This window comes from Heterocephalus glaber, unplaced genomic scaffold, assembly GCF_053883595.1.
Source record: "Heterocephalus glaber isolate CG9 unplaced genomic scaffold, H.glaber_assembly_v1.0 deba00001481, whole genome shotgun sequence".
NCBI lineage: Eukaryota > Metazoa > Chordata > Mammalia > Rodentia > Bathyergidae > Heterocephalus > Heterocephalus glaber.
The window spans coordinates 12220974-12245354 of record NW_028258317.1 but is presented as its reverse complement, the minus strand read 5'-3'; positions in this window follow the sequence as shown (position 1 = coordinate 12245354).

The following is a 24381-nucleotide window of genomic DNA, read 5'->3' as shown; positions in this document are numbered from 1 at the left end:
GTAAATACATAGAAAATTTGTCTTGTGGAGATTGTGTTCTTTTTTTGGATTGACAGTTACTCATCCAACCATGTAGTCATTCAGATCCAAGATCCTGTAATTGGCTTCGGCTTGTTTTCTTCAAGGTATTTCTGTCCTGGTGATTGTCATTTTGGGTATTTGGTGGCTTTTACGGAGAGTGCCTGTGACTCCCATCAGGCAGATCTCTGTTCAGAGGCAGCTGGTACAGGAGAACAGTCAAAGAAATCAGAAACCAGACATCTTGGATGAAACGTTTGCTCATTCTGTTCTTTGTCTCTAAAACCATAGATAATATTTTGCCTCTTCTTTCTCCCACTCTCTGAGTGCACACCGTGGCTTTCAATCCATTTAGCTTTTATTTCCAAACCTGTTTGGTAAGAATTCATTTGATAAATTGGATTTAATAAAGAAAATTTTGTTTGAAAATTAAAGACCTTTGTAATCACAGTGAGGTACTAGCATTCAGTTGATAAAATCCAATCCAGAGTAAAAGTTTTTGTTGTCATTTAGCCCATTTTGCTATACCAGTGTAAGCATTCAGTTGCTGTTAGTCTCTAGGAAATTTCAGAAATTGCTCACAGGTAGAACGCTCTGGGACCTTAAGACTCCAAGCCAGAATCCCTAAAGAGAAAGTGACAGACCTCTGAAGTGCCTAATTGTCCATCAAAATCACAAAATGATGGTATATGTAAATTAGGAGACAATTTTAAGATATCCTTCTTACACGGTTAAGCCTGTTTATGAAAAAATATTCTTTGAACAGTTAAATACCTTTTAAAATCCTGCTGTAAAATCCAAGATATGATTAAAATATATGGTGAATGTTTAAATAAAATTTGTTTTAGTAAAAGACATGTTGCCATTAATCCCCCCTCAGAATACTCCCCTTCTCTTCGAACACACTTATGCTATCATTTGGTCACTTTCTGAAGCAGTTCTGGAAGTCCTCTTTTGTGTCTGTGGGGTGTGATAAAAAAAATGCAGTGAATGCTGCTGCTGAGTGCCATCCAGTGGAAAGGCGAGCTTGTAACTACATTATGATGTGTCCTCATCCACCTGTTCACCAGATCTGGCACTGTGCAACTACTGTCTCTTCTGCAAAGTCAAAATGACCATGAAAAGTAAACATTTTGAATCAATTCAGAACATCAGGCAGCCACACCACTATAAAGACAATGGCAATGTATTTTCTGTAATAAAAAAAAAAAATTCACGCTACTTTTTGATCACACTGTATAGTTTTTCCAGAGTGTCAAATGCTGAAAGTATGTATATTTATAAAATATTTCTTAGATCAAAATATTGGTGAATGTACTCATACATTTTTTCTTTTTTCTTTTTTTCTTTTTTTTGTGGAACTGGGGATCAAACTCAGTACCTTGTGCTTCCCAGGCAGGCACTGGCAACTCTTATAAGTTCTAACATGGCATTTTATTGGGAATGATAATGTTTTCTTAGATACTGTAATTTGCTTATTGTTAGAAACAGTTGTCTTCAGTTCTGAAATGTATTTTCATCTCAGTTTCATTTGAGAGAAATTAAAGATGACAGTATCTATAGTAGAATTTTCCCTGATACTCAGGGTGGTGGTACCAATAATATCAAAAAGTCATACTTTTAATTTGGAAGAGAAATCCGTTTCTCTGTTGCTATGTGTGTGGGTGTACATATTCTTTTCCCTAGGGGGTTGCTGCAGCCCTGTGGGGGGAGCACCTCAGTGGTAAGGGACGCATTCTCTGTGGAACCCATCTGTCTAGCCATGGTCTTCTTTGGACAGATAGGTGAAAGCCATCGAATTTTCTGAGCCGGTGATTTATAAGAAGATGCTAGTTTTTAGTAGCAGAACAAGAAGAGGCTTCATTCAGCAGAAGGAAGGGAAGGAAAATTGGGAGTTGGTTGTAAAGATGTATAACATCTATTATGTAGCTGCTTTTGGCTCGATGATGCAATGCTAATACCATCGCTGAGAATCACAGTGTTCAAGCTGTTGCTTTCTTTTTTCCAATTTTTATTGTGGTAAAATACACATAACAAAATTTACCATCAACCATTTTAAATGGACAGTAGGTGGTATTAAGTGGTATTATTTACATCTATCACCTTTCTTCACCTCCAGAATTCTTCACTTTGCAAAACCGAAGCTGTCTGCCCATTAATAAATAACTCCCTTCCCCCAAGCCCCTGGCAACCACCATCGCACTTTCTGTCTTTACGATTTTGACTATGTTCCTTACCTAAGTAGAATCACACAGTATTTGTCTTTTTGTAACCTGCTTGTTCCAATTAGTACAATGTCCTCAAGATTCATTGGTGCCTAGCATGCCAGAATTCCTTTTTTTTCTCAAGATGGAAAAATAATTTCATTATATGCATATACCATGCATTTTTCCCCCCCGGTACTGGGGATTAAACTCAGGACCTTGCACTTGCAAGGCAGGTGTGGTGCCATTGAGCTAAATCCCCGGCCCTATATACCATGTTTTGTGGTTTCTTTTTTTTTTTAATAGGTGTTCCTAGACTGCTGTTTGCTGAGCCCTAGTAGACTTTGCGCTGTTCATGGTAATTCCAAAAGCCTGAGAAATTAGATCTTTACCTGAGTTAAGGTTACCTTATCTCAAATAATTTTCCATTTCCCTTTTGCTGCAGGATATAATTCTAACTATGTCTGATGGATTTGTAAGCCAGCACATGCTAAGTAGAAGCTCTAAGTGATTAATCAAAACTGGAAAAAAGTTATCATAATTGCGTTGTGCTGAGCCTTTTAGGTAATCGGAAAAGCATGTTAGGGAAAGGGCCAAAGTCCTTGAGATGGAAAGACTGGGATCTCTGGGCCCTAGTGTTAACCTGAACACCTTCCACTGAAACTGAAGAGCGCTCTGTGTCTGGCAGAGGTTAAAATGCCATAGTTTCTCTTTTCACACCTGTCCTAGTCTAGACTCCCTGTTTTCCAGGTGCCAGAGCCCCCGACATGAAAAATTGACACAGACATTCTGAAATCATGGAAATAAATGTTGGCATTAAATTAAAATAGTTGAAAATATCAATAGAGTTGTTTTGTTCAATAGAATAGTCCAGTTCAATAGATAGAGTCCAGCACATGAAGCCTGTAAACAAATCCACCCATGCTCTTGGTTCCCAAAAAGATGCCCAGAGGGAGCACCAGAGCCACCGTCCCACTCCTGTGCTGGAGGAGGAGGCTTCAGGTCAGGACCCAGTTTGACTTTGGGTGTATAATTAGGACTTCCAAACTTACTGCACTTACTGTACTCTATCTTCTGGGTTTGGAGGTTTCCTGAACTGGATTCAACTGCTCGCCCTACAGCGTCTCAGGTGTGAGATCTTGAGCAACTTAGTTCCCTTGTGTATGTCTCACTGATGTATAGATAAGTATGGGGATGTTAATCCCCACCAAATAGGATCAGATGAAAAGAGTGCTTTGTTAATTAGCTAACAGTTAAGTGCTTATCATCAGTAACTTTAGGGATAGGGTTTCTTAACAATTTGATGAGTTTGCTATTTACCCCATTATACACAAGAGAAAACAGAAGGAAACTCAAGCCACTCAGCTGGTAAATGGAAGAGCTGGGAGTTCACATTTCTTACCCACTAACATCACATAGATGGGGTTACCACAGCAATAGGGCTTCAACAATAGCACTTTCGAAAATAATGTAGTTCTAGGAAAGAACGACGCTATCATGTACCTTTGTAGTGGAATTTAGTGATGACCTAGTGGGAAAGTTACAGCTTGAAAGGGCTGGACATTTGAATGGCAGGATCCTCGTCCCATCTGAGCCTACAAATGATAAATAACTATGAGATTTTGGAGGTACCAGACAGGCAACCTTCTCAAAGCTCCCTGCCTTTGCTAAAATTGATAATTGGAACCACAGTTTGAGAGCTGGGACCACAGTTTAGTATGTCCATGGTTTGTTGGCAGAAGCAGCATGGATTGCAAGACTGGCCCTGTTTCCAAGAAGTCATACTACATGGTCACTGGTCCAGCAGAGGGAACCGGGTGACCCTGGATACCTTACCTCATTCCATCCTCTCCTGGCCTCTTCCTGCTTCCTGATGTCTTGCTAGTTTACATGCTGGTGGGATTACCTTGCTGAAGTTTTAAAGATTGTAAGGAAAACTATCTCCTTGCTAAGCCTCGTCCCCAAGGGAACCAAGGGAACCAAGCTGGGTGGGCTGTCCTTTCTGAAGTGCAGGTGACTCCTGAAGAACAAGTCAGGTGACACAAAACCATGGGGTCTAAAGAGGCTGGACTGTCAAACAGTGCCAATGGCCTGCATGACTGCGAGCATCTTTCAACTACACTTGCAATATTCAAAAGCCACAGACTGTGCGGATGCAGGTCAAAGTCCAAGACATTCCCCTGCTGCCTGGAGGCGGGAGCAGTGTCCCCAGCCAGGCTCCCGCCTCCGGGGGCTGACAAGCCCTTGTCAGGTGTTCTTTTGTGCACACAAAGATGGCTTTGGTACTAAGACGGCAGACCTTCATGGCTTCTATTGGAGATACTTTTTTGGTTTTTAGGAACGAAAGAAAACTTGGATTTTTTAGCCATTCTTTTGTCAATTTTACAAAATTGCATGTAACTTTATAAATATTTTTAAAAAACAGTTTTGTAAATAATCTGCTTATTTGATTTTGAATTGTAAATGTCAAGTATTCTGTGTTGGGGTTTATCTGTTTTATTATACTTTGTCAAAAAGGAAAAATTGTACACTTTTAGAATGTTTTTATGAGTAAATCTAATGTACTGAAAATAAAAATTTAAAAAATGAAAAATGCAAGTATGTAATGTAATGATCCTGTCAGCCAAGAATTTCCTTACAGGAAGCAACCCACTTTCTGGTCCCCCTTCTTAGACAGAAGCTGTCTTTCTCTCAATAAATCTTTCCTACTCTTAAAAAAAAAAATTCCTTTCAGGTTGGACCCTTATATTCTGTTATGTCTCCTACTTCTGTGTCTTCTACTTCTAGTTCCCTCCATTGAAATGCTGTAAAAAGCAGGGAAGCTATGGCTTTGTGTTGTTCTCCTCACAGACTCCTTACTGCCAGAGAGCTGCTCAGCTTACCAGAATGATACGGAATTAGAAGGAAGGTATCAGCCATGGACATTTGTGTTAACGCTGTATATATCCTTTGTGTTGTAGTATGTGGTCTGTTAGTCAACCAAAATGAAAGCAAACTTAGTTGAGTGTGAGTTGCCATTCTTACCAATCTCCGAACCTGGCCCAGGCTTGGTGATCTGATCCAGCTCATTGTTCTTCATTTTTTTCCTTCTTCCCTTTTTCTCCCTTCTTTTCTCTCCTCTTTTTCTTCCTGACCCTCCTCCCCTTCTAGCCTGCTATTGCCCTCCTCTGTTCTTTTATTCATGAATGCTATAACCCAAATATTCCTGGGGTATTATGAGTAAAAAGTTGTATGCAAAGAAACAGCTGCCTAAACAAAAGTTGCTGAAAATTAATTCTGATCTTCATTTGTGTTTTCCCAAGTTGTTATGGTTGAATTGTGAACCCCAAATCCATGTGTTGAGGTCTTAGCTCTACTTGGAGATAGAGTATTTACAGAGGTAATCAAGTTAAATTGAGATCACTAGGGTGGGTCCCCATCCAATATGACCTGTGTTCTTGTAAGACAGGTGAATATGGACACAGACAGCCATACAGAGAGAACATGTGGCTCTGAGGACGACCATCTACTGTGTAAGCTGGGAAGCAGCTCTTTCGCTCACAGCTCTCAGAAGGAACCAAACCTACCAGCAACTTGACTTAGGATTTCTAGCCTGCGGAACTGAGGTCATACATATCTGTTGTTTAAGCCACCTCATTTGTGCTACTTTGTTATGGCAGCTCTAGCAAACTAATACACGGATATGCTAAAGGAGAAGCCAATCAATAACTCCCAGCAATGTTTCTAAAAGGTCCTCTTGCTGTCTTCTTGGTTCTTTTACATCCACAGCTGCTACACAGATTCCTGATCTCTGAACTCTAAAATTTCTTAACTACCTCTATCCCAAACAACTTCCCCCCCCGCCCAACACCTCCCCTTCAGAAGCAAGAAATAATGCATTTGGATCCAGTGTTCTCAAAGCAACTTTTTGATGATTGACTTTGTGTTCCACATATCTTACTCTTGAGAATAGTGGTACCTCAAATTTGAAAACAAGCATCTTGAGTCACTACTGTGTTTCCCTGAAAATAAGACTTAGCTGGAAAATAGCTTTGAAAACTAGAGATTAAAAATGCCAGCCCCAGTCAGCCTATCCTTGCCTTACCTGCCATCACTATTCTTTTGCTATTTCCAGCTACATCTTATTTTCGGGGGAAAGAAGATAGAATATATATGTCCCTCTATAAAGAGCAAACTGTCCTCTGTTTAAGCTTGAGGTGAGGATTATTTCCATTTAGATTATTTAGTCTGGAGACATGTATATCACCAAGAGAATGGAGAAAAATCCAATTTTCTCAATTGAGACCAAGAAGATGGCTTTGGTGAGTGGTACATTCTTGGCAGGGAATTTGGCAGTGCCTAGTTTGCTGAGCAGAGAAGATAGCCTTCATACCACTATCAACAGAGTTCAGGCAGTGAGGGCTTGCCATAGCCAGCTGGGATTTGATAGAATACAAAGGAGGTTGGGGAGCCAGATTAAAGTTATCATTCATGTATATCATTCTCTCATTCCTAGAGAGGCCTCCACTTGGGCATTGTGCTGAAAAGAAATATCACAACCAGGCTAACTGCTATTTTTAGAAAGGCCTGTTTGTGAGGTTTACCCTTGGTTGGTGTCTGGAAAAGTGGGCATTTGAACCATTTGCTAATTGATAAGGCTGACTAACACTATGATTTAGCCTTTACACCAGCTCTCCTGAGAGTTTGAAATTTTGGGAGCTGCCAGGCAGAAGAGGCCTATAACCAGCCACCAATAAAAGCCGTGAGTGCTGAATATCTAACAAGTTTCCTGTGCAAAAACATTGCACACATTATCACATTTTTAACTATTGGAGAAAGAAATATACCTGTGTCCCTCCCTGGAGGAATAGTGTATAAGCCACTGTGTGGATTTCTCCACTCCACTGCATCTTTTTCCTCTGGTGGCTCTATTGTGTATCTTCATTGTAATGAGCCTTACCATAAGTACAACTGTTTACTAAGTTCTTCAAATCATTCTTGAAAGTCATTGGGATGTAAGTGGTCTTGAGGAGTCATGATTAGTCATTGTTACGGCTGTGTCTAGATGTCCCCCTAAAGCCTCATGCAGTCATAGATGGGGCTTTTTCAGAGGTGGCTCAATCTAGAGTGTGTGACTGATTTATGGTGCGATGCTAGGATTAAGGGTGCTAGGATTACGGGTGGGTGATTTTTAAATCAGTCCACTGATTGGTTTGGCACAGCCTAATCCCAGTATCCTGGATATAATATAAGGGACAGAAAGAGGCTTATTTTCTCTCTTGCTTGTTTTGGTACCTTCTGCCCATCATGAACTATTTCTCCTCTGCAATGCCTGTCTGCCATGCCACCTTGTCTCGGAGCTAGCCCATTATGGACTGAAACCTCTACAAACCGTGAGCTAAATAAACCTTTCTTCCTTTAACTTTGGGTGTCAGTTATTTTGTCTCAGCAGTGAGAGAAAAGTAACTAAGAGACTCATGGTATACCATTTTTTAATGCGCCTTTAGATTGTATTTGCCAATATTTTGTATATCTTCATTGTCAGTATATATCAGTCAGTGCTTACTAGAGAAACAGGTTTAATGCAAGATATACAAATATGTAAGAATTTACAGGACTGGCTTACAATGGCTGCCCACAGAATCAGACGTGGGAGTGCAAAAGGTCTGTCTGCTCTCTGGAGATCCAAAGGATGTATGGAAGGCCTGGAGCCCACTGTAGTGCCCCTTGTGAGTCTGTATGAGAAGGCCAAAAGGTCTGCAATGGAGGACTGAAAGGTCTATGCTGAAGGCTAAAGCGTCTGCACTGGAAGCCAGGAGACAATATCCAAGGTGAAGGTAAAGACTGGAGCTCTTCCAAAGAAACAGAAGTGAGCCTTTCTTCTTCCTTTCCCTTTTATACCATTCTGGTAAGAATCCTCCCTGCCATGGGTCTTCCACACCTGGAACTATGCTGAGCCAATTTAGTTGGGTGTTTCTCACTTAAGTTGACACAGTTAACTGTCACATCAGTATTCTTAAGTTTATCTCTCATATATCAAGGTTTTACTCCACTTAGACTTTTGTAGACATGTTGACATACAGCAACCTCTATATATCTGTTGGGGTCCTCATGAGAATCTCATTTTACAGATATGTAAACTGAGGCCCCTAGAGGTAGAGTAACTCAAAGCTGAGCAGTAGAGTTGGGAGTCAGAACAGTCTACTTCCCAGAGAAGGTGAACAAAAATCTTAGTTTCCCTGAACTGATGAGTTTTCCAGGACATGAGGTTCTGAGGACTAAATCTGGGCAGTGCTGAGTGAATCATGACAGCTGGCCACCCTATTTCAAATTTGTAGCTTTAAAAAAAACTTTATCCCACTGGATACTTCTATTTTCCTAAAAGAGAGCTTGTCCCCATTATTATTTGGACATATTTAGACCCACATTGGAAGTGCCAGACACCTGGTCTCTCCATGGGAACCACCTCCAAATCCTTTCCTGAGTACCAAATGCGCTGCCTCTCCTGGCCAGTTTGCTTTGCTTAGAGCTTTGGCCTTTCCTCTCCTTCACCAGACCCTCCCCTCCACCAGGTCTGCCTACCACATTTTTCAGCATTACTGGTTTTAATTTCTTTTACCATCCCCTTTGCAAAATCTTCTTTCCTGATTTAATTACTATTTTCTCTTAATTCAGTTTTATTCTCTTGATTGTCATTAAACTCCTAAAGTTGTTTCCCCAAAGAATTTAATGGCTCGGCCCTGTACTTAGAGATTAATTGTCATCATTTCACCTTCAAACACAAATACTTTCTTACTTCTCCTCAATTATCTTTAGGAGGAAGGAAGGTGACCATCTTTCTTCCCAGGGCCTCTCTGAGAGTAAACACTGCTTGGGGCTGCTGTTGGGGAGACAGAGAAAGCCAAGCTTCTTACATTTTTCTTCTACACACTGACTCTAATCTCTCCATCTGAGAGTAACCAGAGAACCCCAGGCTTCTCGGGTGGGGTCAGGCCAGGAAAGCCTCTCTGGGCAGCAGGTTTGAGAAGCGATAGCTCTGTGCCAGAGGGTGTTTGGGACAGTGAGGGGGGAACGGGCTGGCTCTGGCCTCAAGCACCCTGACCAGCCAAGGTCCCTGGAGGAGCGAAGGCTGTGGCTCAAAGGAACAAGCCCATTTTGGGCTAGAAGTTCCCTTCCCTGGAGCATCCTTCTTAGGAAACTAGTTTCTTGTCTCTCTGAGTATCTTTCTCACGGTCTCAGTACTGCATGTCTTTTGCCCTTATGAGACACACAGTATCAAACCCTCTTTTCCCCAGCTCTGGCACTGCAGATATTTTCTGAACTCATGCACAGAACCTTGTAAAATGGAGGATAGAAGATCACAGGTGGGGACTCTGGGCAGCTCCCTTAGCAGTCCAGCTGCTGTAGCTCAGCCCCTGTGTAGGTGAAGCACCCTGGAGAGGCAGAGAGTGGCTGCTCGGTGGCTTCAACTAGGGTCTCAGGCTACTCAGTGCCAAATGAGCTGGGATCTTGTGGCTCAGCTGCTCCAAGAGCCTCAGTTCCCTGTTTGTGGATAATCAAATATAACTCCAAATAAAAGGAATATTATTTTATGTTGAATTTTATTTTGTGAGGATTAAATGAAAGACATGAAGCAAAGTATTCAGTAATTACTGGTACAAAATAAATGTTAAAAAATACATATTATTAACACCAGGTAGCATTTGGTCATATATAAGTCATAGAGCCTTGACTTTTAGGACTAAAAAGGAACTTGAAGTCCTTTAGGCCACCTCCCTTCCTTACACTCTCTGATTATGAAATCTCCATTCAACTTTGACCCTGCTGGATATCTCCTGTGCTGAGGAGCTCACTACTCGTGGAGAATCCCTGTCTTTCCACCACCCTATAGACATCAAGCAGGAGCTCATTTTACAGGTGTGATGTATTTAAGGTGCTTTCTAGTTGCAGGGAATGGAAAGCTACTCGATCTGCAGCTAAAGGAATATCAGCTGCCAGGAAATAAATAGGTAAAATAATTGCTTGGCGATATTGTGGCAAATAAGTCAATGATGTTCTCACGGGTGAGGGTGCCAGACTTCAGAGTCTGCCCTTCCCAGGTCTTGGGAGTCTAGCACAGCTGAGGGAGGGACTGGGACAAAGAGGAACACAGCTAATCCAGGCACAGTTTATAGACTCACCGCACAGATACCACATGAACCTTGGAAATCACCCTTTTCCTGGGTTCGAAAGGCTCATAAATGATACCATCCACCCCTGGTTATTCATGCTCATTAAATGTTGGAATAAAAAGATTAGAGCACATGAGGGGCTCCATAGCCATTACTGGGGGCTACTGGGCTGCCTTTATGATGAGAAGGCCCTGGGGGATTTAATAAACTCTCTGATTTGTCTAATAAAACCCTCCCGTGCCCCTGTGCTGATGTGACTAGCTCCATGTCATATGCTCTTATGCGATTAGGACAATTCCAGGATGCATTTTAAATTCCCATTGTGTCTGTTTAATTTTTATTTAAAGGAAATGACTTCCAAGTTTGAAAGCAGATTTTCTACCATAAACATACCTAGGTACCTCAATGTGAAGAGTTGGAACTGTGCTGTCCCATTTATCAAAACAGTTAAGGAATAATTTAAGGACAGTCTAGGAATAAACAACCATGCACTCATGGCTCATCTAACTGTGGATCCATACTTTTCTAATAATTGTGAATTATGAAATAATGGATTCTCATTGTCACATGTCACATATTTATATAATGGTGAATTCCTTCTCATTCAGTGTTGACTAGATTTTATCTTACTTTAATGATGTATTTTATAAAAGTGTCAAGGAGGGCACAACACAGTTGGACCTTAAAACTTAATCTGTCCAATTCTTTCCTTATACTGATGACAAAACTGAGGGCTAAAGGAGTTAAAGGATTTGCCCAAGGTCACACAGGTACTCAATAAAGAGCTGGATTCAAGTGTAGATTTTTAAATTTCCAGTGTGGTGCTCCTCTTTCCCTGGTAAGAAGCCTTCATGTGCCTGTATGCACCTGGCGCTCATATGCACAACCTACAGGAGGGGAGGCAGCGTGTACACATGAGCATAAGGGAATCAGCTGTGGCATTTGTCATCATTGGCCCTGGGACTCACCTGGCTCATCTGGCTGCTGCATTCACTGTTCTCTGTCCCGAGTCCCAGCTGTGGCTGTGGTGTAGTAAACACAGACACTGTGAACCGAGAACAGCTGACTTTCGAGCTGTCCACCACTTCCCTGTCTGGCTGGCTGTGTTCTCATTTATAGAAGAGGCTCCTTCCTCTGTAATCCTGTTGCTAACTGCAGTAGTGTCTGATGGGATAGTCAGGAACTGCTGGGCTGCCCTTATGATAAGGTCTTGATTTGTCTAATAAAATCCTGCCCTGGCCCTGTGCTGATGTGACTAGCTTATGTCACACTCCCTTGTGCTACTGGTGCAGCACCAGCATGCATTTTTAAGTTCTACGGGTCTTGGTTCAGAGGCAAACCAGCAAAGTAGGACAAGCTTCCCAGCAGTATCCCTGGACAGCAAAGAGAAGGGAATAGCTGTTAGTGCTTTCTCATCCTCTCTGCTCTGAGATCTCTTTTGAATTCATTTGGTAGATGGATCAACTTGCTGTCTCACACCACAGATGCGGAACTGCTGCCTCCTTTCCTCAGTTTCCCCTGAAGTGCAGAAAAAGTATCCAGATATGCATAGCTAGCTTTATGAAGACTTGAGATAGAGAGGTTTGTGTCACAGTGCTGTTTCCTCTTTTTTTTTAAAGAGCACTTTCTGCAGGCTTCATCCCATAAATTCTGTCTTTCACTTCAAAACGCAAGATAACCTAGCCCACCTAGTGTCTTTCATTTCCATACTGTGTTTTGCTGCAAGAGACTACAAAACAATGCCTTATCAAGATTTAATATTTTTCTCCCTTGTAAGGAAGTCTGAAGGGAGGCCTTTGTCTCAGTTTGTTTTCTGTCGATTGAGCAGAACACCCTACACTGGGTAATTTATAAAGAACAAAAGCATTTCTCACAGTCCTGACACTGAAGTTCCCGAAGGTTCAGCTGCGTGGTGAGGGCAGAAGAGCTGAAGAGCGAACTAGATAAACACAGCAGGAAGCCTCTTTTGGAAGGGCCTTAATTCCATTCATAAGAGAGAAGCCTTCATGATCTGGAACGGGTGTGGCAATGCTATAATCCCACTAATGTCCAAATGTCCTCTTGGCTTTGTTTTTGCCATACTTTGTTTTGTATTGAGACAAGGTATCACTTTGTAGTTCAGGCAGCCCTGGAACTGACTATGTAACCCAGGCAGGCCTGAAACTAGTGGCAGTGCTCCTGCCTCAGCCTCCTGAATGCTGGGCTCACAGGCATGCGACACCATGCCTGCTATTTCTGCTATATTTAGCACAAGAATTCTGTCCTCAATCAAGTTTCCCTCATGATTACAAAATAGCTGCTGCTGCAGCAGTCATTACATTCATATTTTAGGCAGAGGAAGAAGAAAGGCCAACAAGGGGCCTGCCAAATGTCAGTCCCCTTTTTAGAGAAAGTCCTGTACAGCAGTTTTTTTCTTCATCTTACTGGCCAAAAATTGGTTACATGGGCACTCTTATCTGAAAGACTAAGAAATCTAATTATTCAGCTGGGTACATTTCCAATTCCAACAAGACCAGGGCTCTGTGTAAGAAGGGAAGGTGACCAGCAGTGTCTGCTGCTACCCCCTCACAGCTCTGGACCTACCTTTGCATAACCAAGTACTAATTTTTCTATTAAAACTGAGAGGCCATCACGTTGCTAAAGAGAGGGAGCTGGAGTAGAAGAAATGACTAAATCTTTCATCTGTTGTCTTTGCTCTGAGTCTCGAAAAGTAGAAGAAGAGGCAGCCCAGAGATTTATCTTCCTTCCCACTGATGGGAAATTTACCACCCTCCTTTGGAGCAGTTACAGTTGCCTTTTATTTTCCTATTTCCACCTCCAAGGATTGTGGTGAGAATCAAAAGGCAGATATGATAAAGCATTTTATAAACCATAAAATACTATTCGATGACAGCCACGATGGTTTGTCATTATTATGAGTTGTGTCGTGTCTCCTTCGGCAGCTGGCTCAGGTGAAGAACAGTGTTTTCTTCAGAGACTAGAGAAATGGAGAAGGAGAGGGAGAAGGAGAGAGGAGAGGAGAGGAGAAGAGAAGAGAGAGAGGAGGGAGGAGGAGAGGGGAGAGAATACCCTTGCGGCTTTAGAAAGAGAGAGGGGAGCAGAAATGGGGAGAGCAACAAGAAGGTGAGAAGAGAGGAAGAGGAGAGAGCAAGTGTGTTGAGTCCCCACGGTCTCTGTGTGGAAAGGAAGAGGAGGAGGAGGCTGGCCATCCAAGGGCTGCCCTTCTGCTGGCACTTTTCCTCAGCCTTAGATCTGGGAGTTCCCTGGTATAGCACATTCACATTCCTCTTTGAGAGGAGCTCTCACATAAGAAATCAAAACCTAGTTTTACATATCTCCATATATAAGAAACATAATCAGAGCACTTTATGTCAGTGCTTGCAGGCTGAGGCTTTTTTTTTTAAGGTTCAATACATTATTCAAGTTTTAAAAATAGAGCTTTTGACCTCGGTGTGTCTGGTAGGTGGACTGCGCCGCCCTCCTGGCCCTCTCCTGTGAGCCTGCTGACTTCCGTTCTCCCCGCCCTCTCACATGGCGAATGTCTGGGTCCTGACCACCACCCAGTGATGGAGAGAACTGGTTTTGCTCCCTGTTGTACTGATGACAACACCACAGTATACAGAAGGTGGGGGATTTCAAGGCCACACAACACAAAAGCCACAGGCCAGCTTCCAGTCTTGGTGAACACGAGGCCCACAATGCCATGCAGCCTTCTCTTCCCAAAGAGGAGCCTGGCCAATGGTTTTTGTTTAAATTGGGGTGCACTTGTATTAGCCTTTGGGTACGTGGGGGCAAGTGAAAACTCCACAAAGAGACAAGAGCAGTCAGTAAGACTGTTCAGGGGGTGAGAGAAGAGGCAGAGCTGGGACAGGAGTCATCTTTTGACACAGGAGAGGCCGAGGACAAACTCCTGGGTCCTTAACCTGTCACTCATTAAAAGCATGATGTGTGCTTTCTTCAGAGGTGGCCAGAGACTTAAAAGCTGTTTTTGCTAAAAAATAAATAAATAAATAAATAAATAAATCAAACCATAAAACCAAAAACAAGCCCAGTGACTCTTCACTTGGGCCTACAGATACCCAATAGGTAATTAAAATCATGTCAGTTTGCAGCTGTCTCCTTAAAAAAGGTAAAAACCTTAAGTCTTTGGGTCAGACACTTGCTCAGCTCTGCATTTTGGTCAGCTGGGGAAGATCTGTCTAGAAGCTGGCAATACAAAATTAATTGGTCCTAAATTTACATAACCTACATCAAGACTGAGGACAGCAAGATAATAGATTCACCGGCATTCAGCCACTGAGGGGCACCCAGAAGATTCTAGTCATTGCCCTAGACCTGGCATCACCTTGGGGTCACCTCCAGCAGAGCTTCTACAACGTGGAGACTGCCCTGCATAGAAACAATCATCTCCTGGAGACTGAGCTGCCCTGCAGCAATAAGGACTTCACCCATAGCAGTCTTACAACACCAGCACTCAGATAACCTCCCACTGGACCAGACCCCACCCCAGCAAATTTTAAAAGCTGATCTTTTGCCTTTGTTAACAGGCCACTCTGATCTTCAGCAGAGCTGTGGCCCTGTCAGCTCCTGAAACTGAAGTCCCCTCTCTATTTCCTTTTTAACTGCTCAGTAAATCTGCCTGTGCCTCTCACTGATGCATCACTGAAGGTGTGACAATGTGTCAAAACCTATCTGGGGCAAGTTAATGTCCCAATTTCCCCTTTGGGGGTCCTTCTGGGACCCAGTCAGGTGACAAGAGAGTACATTTTGTTTTTGGCTCTGCATGCATACCTAGGGCCTACTTACTCTGTGTCTTCATATTTTGATGGCTTTTTTCTTGCATGTTCCAAACCAATGGTATTTGGATTTGGTCAGTGGAAATTCTTCATTCTGGCTTTTGTGTCCCTTTCTTTCTTTCTTTCTTTCTTTCTTTCTTTCTTTCTTTCTTTCTTTCTTTCTTTCTTTTTTTTTTTTTTTTTAAGATATGGGGTCTTGCTATGTTACCCAGGCTGGCCCCAAACTCCTTGGCTTAAGTGATCTCCTGCCTCAGCTTCCAGCAGGGACTGCTGGAGGATACCACCATGCCTGGCTGTGTTCTTTTGTTAATTTAATTTCCAGTAAATTCTTCTCTGAGGAGTTATATATATATATATATATATATATATATATATATATATATGTTTTAATGTTGTTACTATGATTTAAAAAATATATTTGTTAAACATATGAAAAATGTTCAACATCACTGGTCATTCGAGAGATGCAAATGAAAACGACACTGAGATTCTACCTCACTCCAGAAAGAATGGCTGCTGTCAAGAAATCAACCAATAACAAATGCTGGCGGGGCTGTGGGGAAAGAGAAACACTGCTCCACTGCTGGTGGGAATGTAGATTGGTGCAACCTCTGTGGAAATCAGTATGCAGATACCTCAAAAAAGTAGGATTAGAGGTCCCATTTGACCGAACTATTCCCCTGCTGGGTATTTTCTGAAAAGAATTAAATGCATCATACCACAGTGATATATTTGCACCTATGTTTATAGTGACACAGTTTGTAATAGTTAAATCTTGGAAATAGCCTAAATGCCCATCAACCAGTGTCTGGATAAAGATTTTTTTTTAATATATAAAATGGAGTACTACTCAGCCATAAAGAATGATAAACTAGGGCTTGGGATTTAGCTCAGTGGTTACACTGCCTGTCTCAAAAGCGCAAGGACCCGAGTTCAATTCCCGGTACCAAAAAAAAAAAAGAATGATAAACTAGAGACATTTATAGTTGAATGGTTGCACCTCGAGACCATACTCTTAAGTGAAATAAATAGGACACACATGTGTAAACACTGAATTGTTTCTCTGGTGTGAGAAACTGAAAGTGTAAACAAGGACCAAAATATATAAAAGATATTGTGAAATAGGAAGAAAAGTTTCAAAGGAGAAGGGGAAGTGGGGGGGGAGAAAAAAATGAGAAAAGGAAAAAATTGAAACAAAGCTTTTGTAAATAGGGAGCGGTGGAGGGGTGGAAAGGAGGGAAAGGGAATGGGGAAAAACAAGAACCAAGATATATCATGTACAGGTACAAATTCCCAATGATGAATGCGATCATAATGTGTACCTAAAATGTACCAATAAACTTAATGAATAAAAAAATATATTTGTTATTTTAATTGTATAAATTAATGGCATAGAATAATAATTTGGTACAGATATACGGTGTGTAGTGACCAAATTTTAACATTTCCATCTCCTTAAACCCATTAATATTTTTTATTAATACACAATAATAATGGTACACATCAGAGTGGTACAGTGTGATATTTCAAAGCTTAATATATGTCTTCCTTTAGAAAGACCAAGTGGAGCTTTGAGCAGAATAACCTGTACTCGCAGATGCATTTATTTGGTAAATGTTTTTATGCTCAGGTTTGGTGGGGAAGCGCCTGCCTTCATGTTTTTCCTTGCATCCGCAGTCTGCAAGGCCCCTGCGAGCTCCTCCCCTTGCTTGTCTACTTACTGAAGGGCCCAATGTCTGTACCCTCCCGCCCCTTGTTGTATGGGGTTCTGTTTATCACTGGACTTTACCAGCTAGAGGGGCAAACTGAGACCATGTCTGAGACCATGTAGAGTGGGGCTTCCCAAGGTCATCTGTCTGTCAGTCACAGGGCTGGGGTTCCCCAAGTTTACTCGATTCTCAGACCTCTTGGAGCCCTCCCCGCCTCCCACCGTTGCACCCCGAGCAGCTGGCCTTGCCCTGTGCTGTAGGAGCTGCAAGCGCAGGCCGGACTTGTAGGGCGGCCACGGAGTACTTGGCTGGCCCAGCAGCCTGCTCCGTGCAGTGTGGGCGAGGACACCGGAAGGCCCTGCGGCCGCTTCTGCTCCTGCTTTCACTCTCGCTCTCTCTGGCCGACTTACCTCTCTGCAGCAAAGTTTCCAGGGGAATCCCTCCTGCCTTCAGCTGATGGCCCCGCGAGGCAGGTGGCTTGAGTCACTCTCACCACATGGCTTGGGACGGGGACCACAGGTGTTGACCGCGGGTTGGGGAGCTGGGCAGCTTCCCCCTTAGTGTCTGTGTGCAGGTGGTGTTGCTTTTTCCTTCCCCTTGGTTCACTTCCTGTCCTGGGCTCAGCTTGATTGTTCTGAGCCTCCCGGTGACTGTGTGGCTCCCAGCAGGGCCTCTGGGGACCCTCACCAGCCCACCCACCCTTCACACACCCATGCTGCTCTTGCACCTCTGAGCTCTTGCACAAGTTGCTTCTTCTGTTCGTTTTTCTTCCCCACTTGATTGCTGGGAACACTTCCTCCTGCTGCTGTCTTTAAAAACAATGATTCATTTAAAAAATTGTAGTAAAATATACATAACAGCATGCCATTTAATTATTTTTTGGTGTTTTTCGTTTTCTTTTTTTGAGACAGGGTCTCACTGTGTAGTTCAGCCTGGCTTTGAACTCAATGCGTAACCCAGGCTGGTCTCAAACTTTTGGTGATCCTCCTGCTTCAGCCTTCTGAGCACCGAGATTACAGGTGTGCAACACCACGCCTGACTGAAATTTACATTTTGACCACTTCAAAGTGTGTAATTTGGTGGCATTAAATACTGTACCACCCTCTATCCATAAGAATTTTCCGAGGTCATCTATTTTGTAGCATTCATCAGAATTTTCATTTTTTAAAAGGCTGAATCACATTCCATTGTATGTAGATGTATTCATCATTGACAGGGTCTGGGTGGATTCTGTCTTTTGGCTATGTGGCTTAATTTGTGGCCTGACATATGATCTAGCCCAGAGAATGTTTCATGTGTATTGCGAAGAATATGTATTCTGCTATTGTTGAGTACTGTTCTGTGTATGTCTGTTAGATCTAGTTGTTTTATTGTGTTTTTCAATTCCTCTAGTTCTTTCCTTATCTTCTGCCTGGTTGTTCTATCCATTATTGAGAATGGGTGTTGAAGTCTTCAACTGTTATTGTAGAACTGTCTATTTCTTTCAATTTTCTCAGTTTTTGCTTTATGTGTTTTGATAATCTATTATTAGGTACATAAATGTCTCTCTCCTACCTTCTCCTCTCTTCCCCTCCCCCTCCCCTCTTCTCTCTGTGTCTCTGTCTCTCTGTCTCTCTCAGGTACTGGGAACTGAGTCCAGGACCTTTGCACTGGGCATATCCCTAGCCCTTTAAACTTTTTCATTTTGAGACAGGGTTGCTAAGTTGCCCAAGCTGGGCTTGAACTTGAGGTTCTCCTTTTTCAGCCTCCCAGAATGCTGGGATTACAGGCACGCGCCACTGTGCCCAGCCCTTCTCATTTTTAGTGACTGTTCAAATGGCACTTATCTGTTGCCCTAACCCTTGCCTCCCCTACCCAGGCAGAGTTATTCTTACTAACTTCTACACACCTCTGACTATCCACATCCTGTTAGTAATTTCCTTGTTTTCTCAGTAAGATTGTCTCAGAGGACACAGAGTTTTGTCTTGTGTCCATACCTCTAGAGCTTGTTGCAGTTTTGAGCTCAGAGTAGGTGCCCAGTGAATGCTTGGTGTATGGATATTTCTTATCGAAAGTAATTGTTGTCATCCAGATTTTCCCTGGAATAAAAATAATTACAGCCAGAAATTCTTAATAGGTCATTGCTCTTTGTAAAACTACCTTACCGCCTCCAAGGCTCTTGCTCTTCTCCCTCATCTGACCCTTGCCACACTCCTGGGAAGAGAGGAGGAAGAGATTCACATCTCCATTTTACAGGTAAGAAAACCGAGGCCCAGAGAGGCTGAGTGTCTTGATGAAGGCCGAACTCATAAGAGGCAGAGCTGAACTTGAACCGAGGCTGGAGTGGGTGCTGACCAGGACTCTTTCTCTGCACCCACTGTCTTTGTAAGCTCTTGTCTGTGGCTGTACCAGCAGGGGTCGCAACCTCTGTCTGTGGGAGAGGCTGAGACTAAACATGGAGGGGGAGGGGAGCCTCTTTTGATGGAGAATCGCATTTGCCTTTGGATGCTTGGAGGGGCCCCAGTGGATCTCTGGGATTGCTCTCCCCATGTTAGGGATAAAGAATACCCAGTCCACTCAGTCTGACACAGGCAAGAACTGAGCTCCCGTGTAAGCTCTGGACTCTGAGTAGGATGACTTGCTTCCCTTTGTTCTGAAGTATCCTGGGTGGTCTTGGGATACCTCTGCCCACCAAGAAATTTTCCCTCATTTTCAAGCTCATCAATTGTTTTTCCCAGGACATGCAGTCCAGGTTCTGCCCCATGTCGGTCACCTCCTCCAGATGTGCTCCCACTGTCCATCAGCTGGGGCTGGGTGACAGGGAGGGTGCACATGTCACATAGTGTCACCAGGTGGCAGGGATCAAACACAGAAGAGTACAATCGAAGCTTCCTCCAATGATGGCGGCTGGCTGAGGGGCCAAGTGGAGGAGGAGAAGGGATGGGGAGGATGGGGAGGAAACCACCCCGGCCTGAACACTGGAACGAAGTCAGAGGGGTTGAGGTTACTGTGGGCCATGTGCCTCTTGAGCATGTGCTCACCTGGCCACAGAGTGAGCCACTGGGTGAAGGAAGTGATGGATGTTTCCAGGCTGTGCCCTGCAGTGGCTGGTGAGGGGCTTCAGATGGTTTTATGTAACAGTGTGTATTCTGTCCTGGAGACCAGGCTGCCTGGAATTCTCTTTGGGCTCCTGTACTGCCCATTCCGGGTCCTCTAGAGATGGGGGTTTTGCCTGCCAGTAAATTGGTCTTGACAAAGTGAGGGGAAAACAACAATAAGAAATGGCCAGTGAGGGTCCACGCAGGGTCTTCAGGTCTGTTTTCATGTACAATGATGATGATAATTGTGCTTACTTTACAGGATGGTTTAAAGTTCCAACAAATGGATGTTCAGTGCTACACAATGGCAGCTCTGTGAGGGGGAACTGCTCTTGTTCCTCACCTTATGAAGGCCCTGGGGGATCCAAGAAATTCGCTCCTTGTGATACTTTGGGGGATGGGCAAGGGTCATTACTCTGTGCTCTCAAAGCATTTGTGGGATGAAGTCAGCACTGGACAGTGGACTGGATTTCCATCCTGGCTCTAAGCTGCTGTGTGATCTAGGGCAAGCTCCTTCCCCTCTATGGACCTCCAATTTTGTTTCCCGTACCAAAGAGCATGAGCTAGAAGAACTTGGAGGTCCTTGGGCTCAGCATCTGGGGGATCTAGGCCAACGCCTTTGACTCCTTCTGGGGCTAAGGGTTTCCTCCCAACTCTGCCACGTGCTGGTCTGGCCTGCTGGTTTCCTAGACAGGCACATAAGCTAGGGTGTGCAGGAGGTGGGTTGGGAACTTGGGGTTCTGTGCTCAAGATTAGCCCCCGCCACGGGCAGAGCTGAGACCATTGCCTCCTCCTCTATGTCCCCAGGACACCCTCAGGCAAGGGACACCACGTGGATGTCTCTCAGGTTCTCTCCCCGCCTGCCCCTGGAATCCAGAGCCGTGTCCTCAAGTCATGGGGAGAGTTCAGCATGTCCTTCTGTGACACATGGCAAGAAGGCAGTAAACTCCAGCCTCCTGGAGGGCAGGTGACCCTCACGGACCAGCCAGGCCTGACTCAGAGCCTTGCCTACCAGCCCCAGCCAGCAGTTGCCTGGGGCACAATACAGAAGTCATGCTGGGGGGGGGTGGCATCAGGCCACAGGAAGGGTCCCATTACGAGCCCAGCAGTGAGTGTGTCCCTGGCACTAGGGCCAAGGAGAGGAATGCAGTATCAGCCTGGCACCAAGTGGTCTGGAGGAGCAGCTGACACTCTGTGGGGAAAGCTGAGACGACACTCCAAGTTTCAGGCTGGCCCTTAGCCCCGGGACAGGGACTGCTGACTGGTGGACCCTGACCCAAGGCTGAGCCAGGTTCCTCTCCTCTCCTCCAGCCTTGGCTCGCCTCATTGGGCTCAATGTGAAGGTGTTCAGAGATCAAAACTTGTGGTGTCAGTCTTTAAAAGTTGGGGCCTATTCCTTCAGCCTTTAATAGAAATGCTACTATGAGGAGTAAGTACAGGGCAGGTAACTATGCTTTCCTTTCACTGAAACCCCTTCCTTACCATGCAGCAGAATCGGCTCCTACTGTCCCATTTCTAGGAGAAAAACTACATTTATTCTGGATGTTAGTTCTTTCAGGGTCCTGTGGAGAAAGGTTTTGACTGAGCAGAAAGATCTTATTTCTAATTTCTGTTTTACTCCTGAAGCCTTGAACAGTTCTCTTCCATCTCCAGGCCTCAGTTTCCCTCAGAAGTGTGAGGGGTTTGGGTGAGGGGATTGCAGAACTTTCAGTTTTGACTAAAGCTCTCTAATTCCCCTTGGGAATTTAACTTTACTTTCCCCTCCTGTGTGTCACAAATGGATGAAATTATAACAACCTAGAACTGAAATAACTGTAGGTCAGCTCAGGACGATAAGGAAACCTTTAACCTCTGAAGTGGAAAACTGCTAGTAACAAGCTACCCATTTGTAAAAAAAAAAAAAATGAAAGTTAAAAATAAAAATAGGGTCCTTAATGTTCATCTCTCGCCCACAGAGGGGGATACAGACACCTGGGGAGGGCTGAGAAGGCGGGAGCTTCTGGACAATGTTTGTCTCAAGTGAAAGGCAGGCAGAAGAACATCCTTGGTGTCAGGCCCTGCCGGGATCACCTTCTTGGCAGTGCTGTGATTTGTTTCCTACAGTCCTCGGGATTGTCCGAGGGGATTCCAGAAGCTTCACGTGAGCAGTGAGTATGGATTATCTTGGGGCTGCCTGCCAGGAAGGCAGCCTCTCTCAGTGTCGTCTGCCGCCACCACCTGCTGACTGGGAGCTGGCTGTGGCCACCCCAAGCCCGTATGGCATCCTGGTCATGTGAGACCTGGCAGGAAGCTGGTGCTCACTGAGGGCGGTGTTTGGGGGATAGCTCCTGCCATGGAACTGTCAGCACAACTGTCAGTGGGTTCTCCTGCATGTGTCAGTGAAAGGGCCACACACCAGGAGCCCTCCTGGGACTCTGCACCCTGCTCTGTCTCCCACAGGGACACCGGCAGCTGTGTCTCTCATCTGTGCTGCTGGCAGGCTAGATGCTCCTTTGAACAGCATCACTTAAGTTGTTGGAGAAAACCTGAGTTCTGCACAGCGACCAGGAGAGGGAGAGGAGCTCTCCAGAGACCCGCGACTTGGGGAGTCTCGAAGGTTTGAGTAACAAAGTGAACCAGTGCGCCTAGACCAGGTCCACGATTCCTCCGTGCCTGCCACAGACTCATGACTGTGCGTGAACAAGGATCACTGTTCTATAGCAATAGGAGAAAAATAATGCCAATATGATGACTTTTGTAAAGCTAATGTTACTTGAGGAACTGTTCTTTGTCTTTTAGCTGAGAACCTTGATACTTTTTAATATGAAGATGTTTCCCCTTATAAAAGATGGTGAAGGGCTGGTAGATTGGTTTTTAAAGTATACCCACCTAACAATCCTGAGTCCATCTTCTGTTATTAAAAAATTAGTTTTACTAAATAAGACACACATGTGTAAATACAGAATAGTTTCTCTAGTGTGAGGAGCTGAAAGTGTAAATAAGGATTAAAATGATTAAAACGAATAATTGATAACTTGAAATAGGAAGAAAAAGTCCAAAGGGGTAGGGGTGGTCTGAGGGGAAGGGGAGAGGAAAGAAGGGAAAGGAAAAATTATGAGAAAAGAAAAAATGGAAACAAAGTCTTTGTAAATAGGGAAGGGTAGAGGGGGTGAAGGGCACACAGGTAATGGGGAAAAAATGAGAACCAAGATACATCATGTACAGGTACAAGCACCCGATGATAAATGTAAATGTATTGTATACCTAAAATGTACCAATAAAAGAATTTAAAAGAAAAAAAATTATTTTTACTGATCTAAGAATTCTTCAATTCTAGGAGTCACTAGACTTTCAGAGGAAGTAAGGGTAGAGGACAATGGCACAAAGGGCAGAAGGGGCGGGCTGCACAGTGGACGGCCTTGGTCTGTATGCTCCATGGCAGCAGAGGACCCTAACTCTTCTGCTTGCCTGGTGCCTCTGGCATCTAGCTGGTGGGCCAGTGAACAATTCTATAAAGTGCCCAGGATAATATTGAGGCTGTTGGAGCCATACTGCCTCAGTCACTATTTGGTACTTCCTTCTTAAAATGAAAGCTGAAACAGGCAATATGCAAATGAGTGGGTGTGACTGTGTTTTAATAAAACTTTTTTTATCAAAACAGGCAGTGGGCCTAATTTGGCCTAGAGAAGCAGAACCAGAGTACACTACTGGGTGCACAGTTGTTACAGCAGCACTGAGCCAGTAGTGAGGGCTCGGCATGGAGCAGAACAGGTGAGAAGGAGTAAAAGTGTGATACGCCTGAGACACTATGATGGCGAGACAGAGAGAGGAGAAGCTGCAGGTGGCGGAGAGTAGTCCCATTTCCTCTTTCATATCCTAAACCATGCTCTCAGAACTCACAGCCTATTTTATCTTATAATGACAGAATTCTGGCTTTCAAGACTGCTTGTGTCAATTTCAAAAGTCCATTTCAATAGCCCAGAACTCAATCTTTTGCTTCCCTTGTACTTCTTGGTGATACTATCTTTGTTCAGAGGCCCCAAGTGCTGGGTGTCTTAGCATCATCGTTGTGTTTTAATTTTTTTTTTTTTCAGTACCAGGGATTGAACTGAGGACCTTGCACTTTTGAGGCAGGTGTAGTGGCACTGAGCTAAATCCCTGACCCCCTGGTTGTGTTTTAAAGGGAGAAGGTCTGTGGGTTTAAAAAAATGGGAATGAAAACATACTTGTTAACTCACCAAACTATTTTTCTGTTGCCTTTAGTGTAATCGGAGTCATGAAAGCCAGGGGAGGGCACTCACCTTGGTGAAGGCATGGTGTGTTATTTGAGACATCTGCAATGATAGGGGACACTGACCTGGGTGTCCAGTGGCTCCTAGAATTGCCACCCAAGTTTGCCAGAGTGGCGAGTCTTGCTGGAGAGTTTCAGGAATGAACTGGGAAAGTAG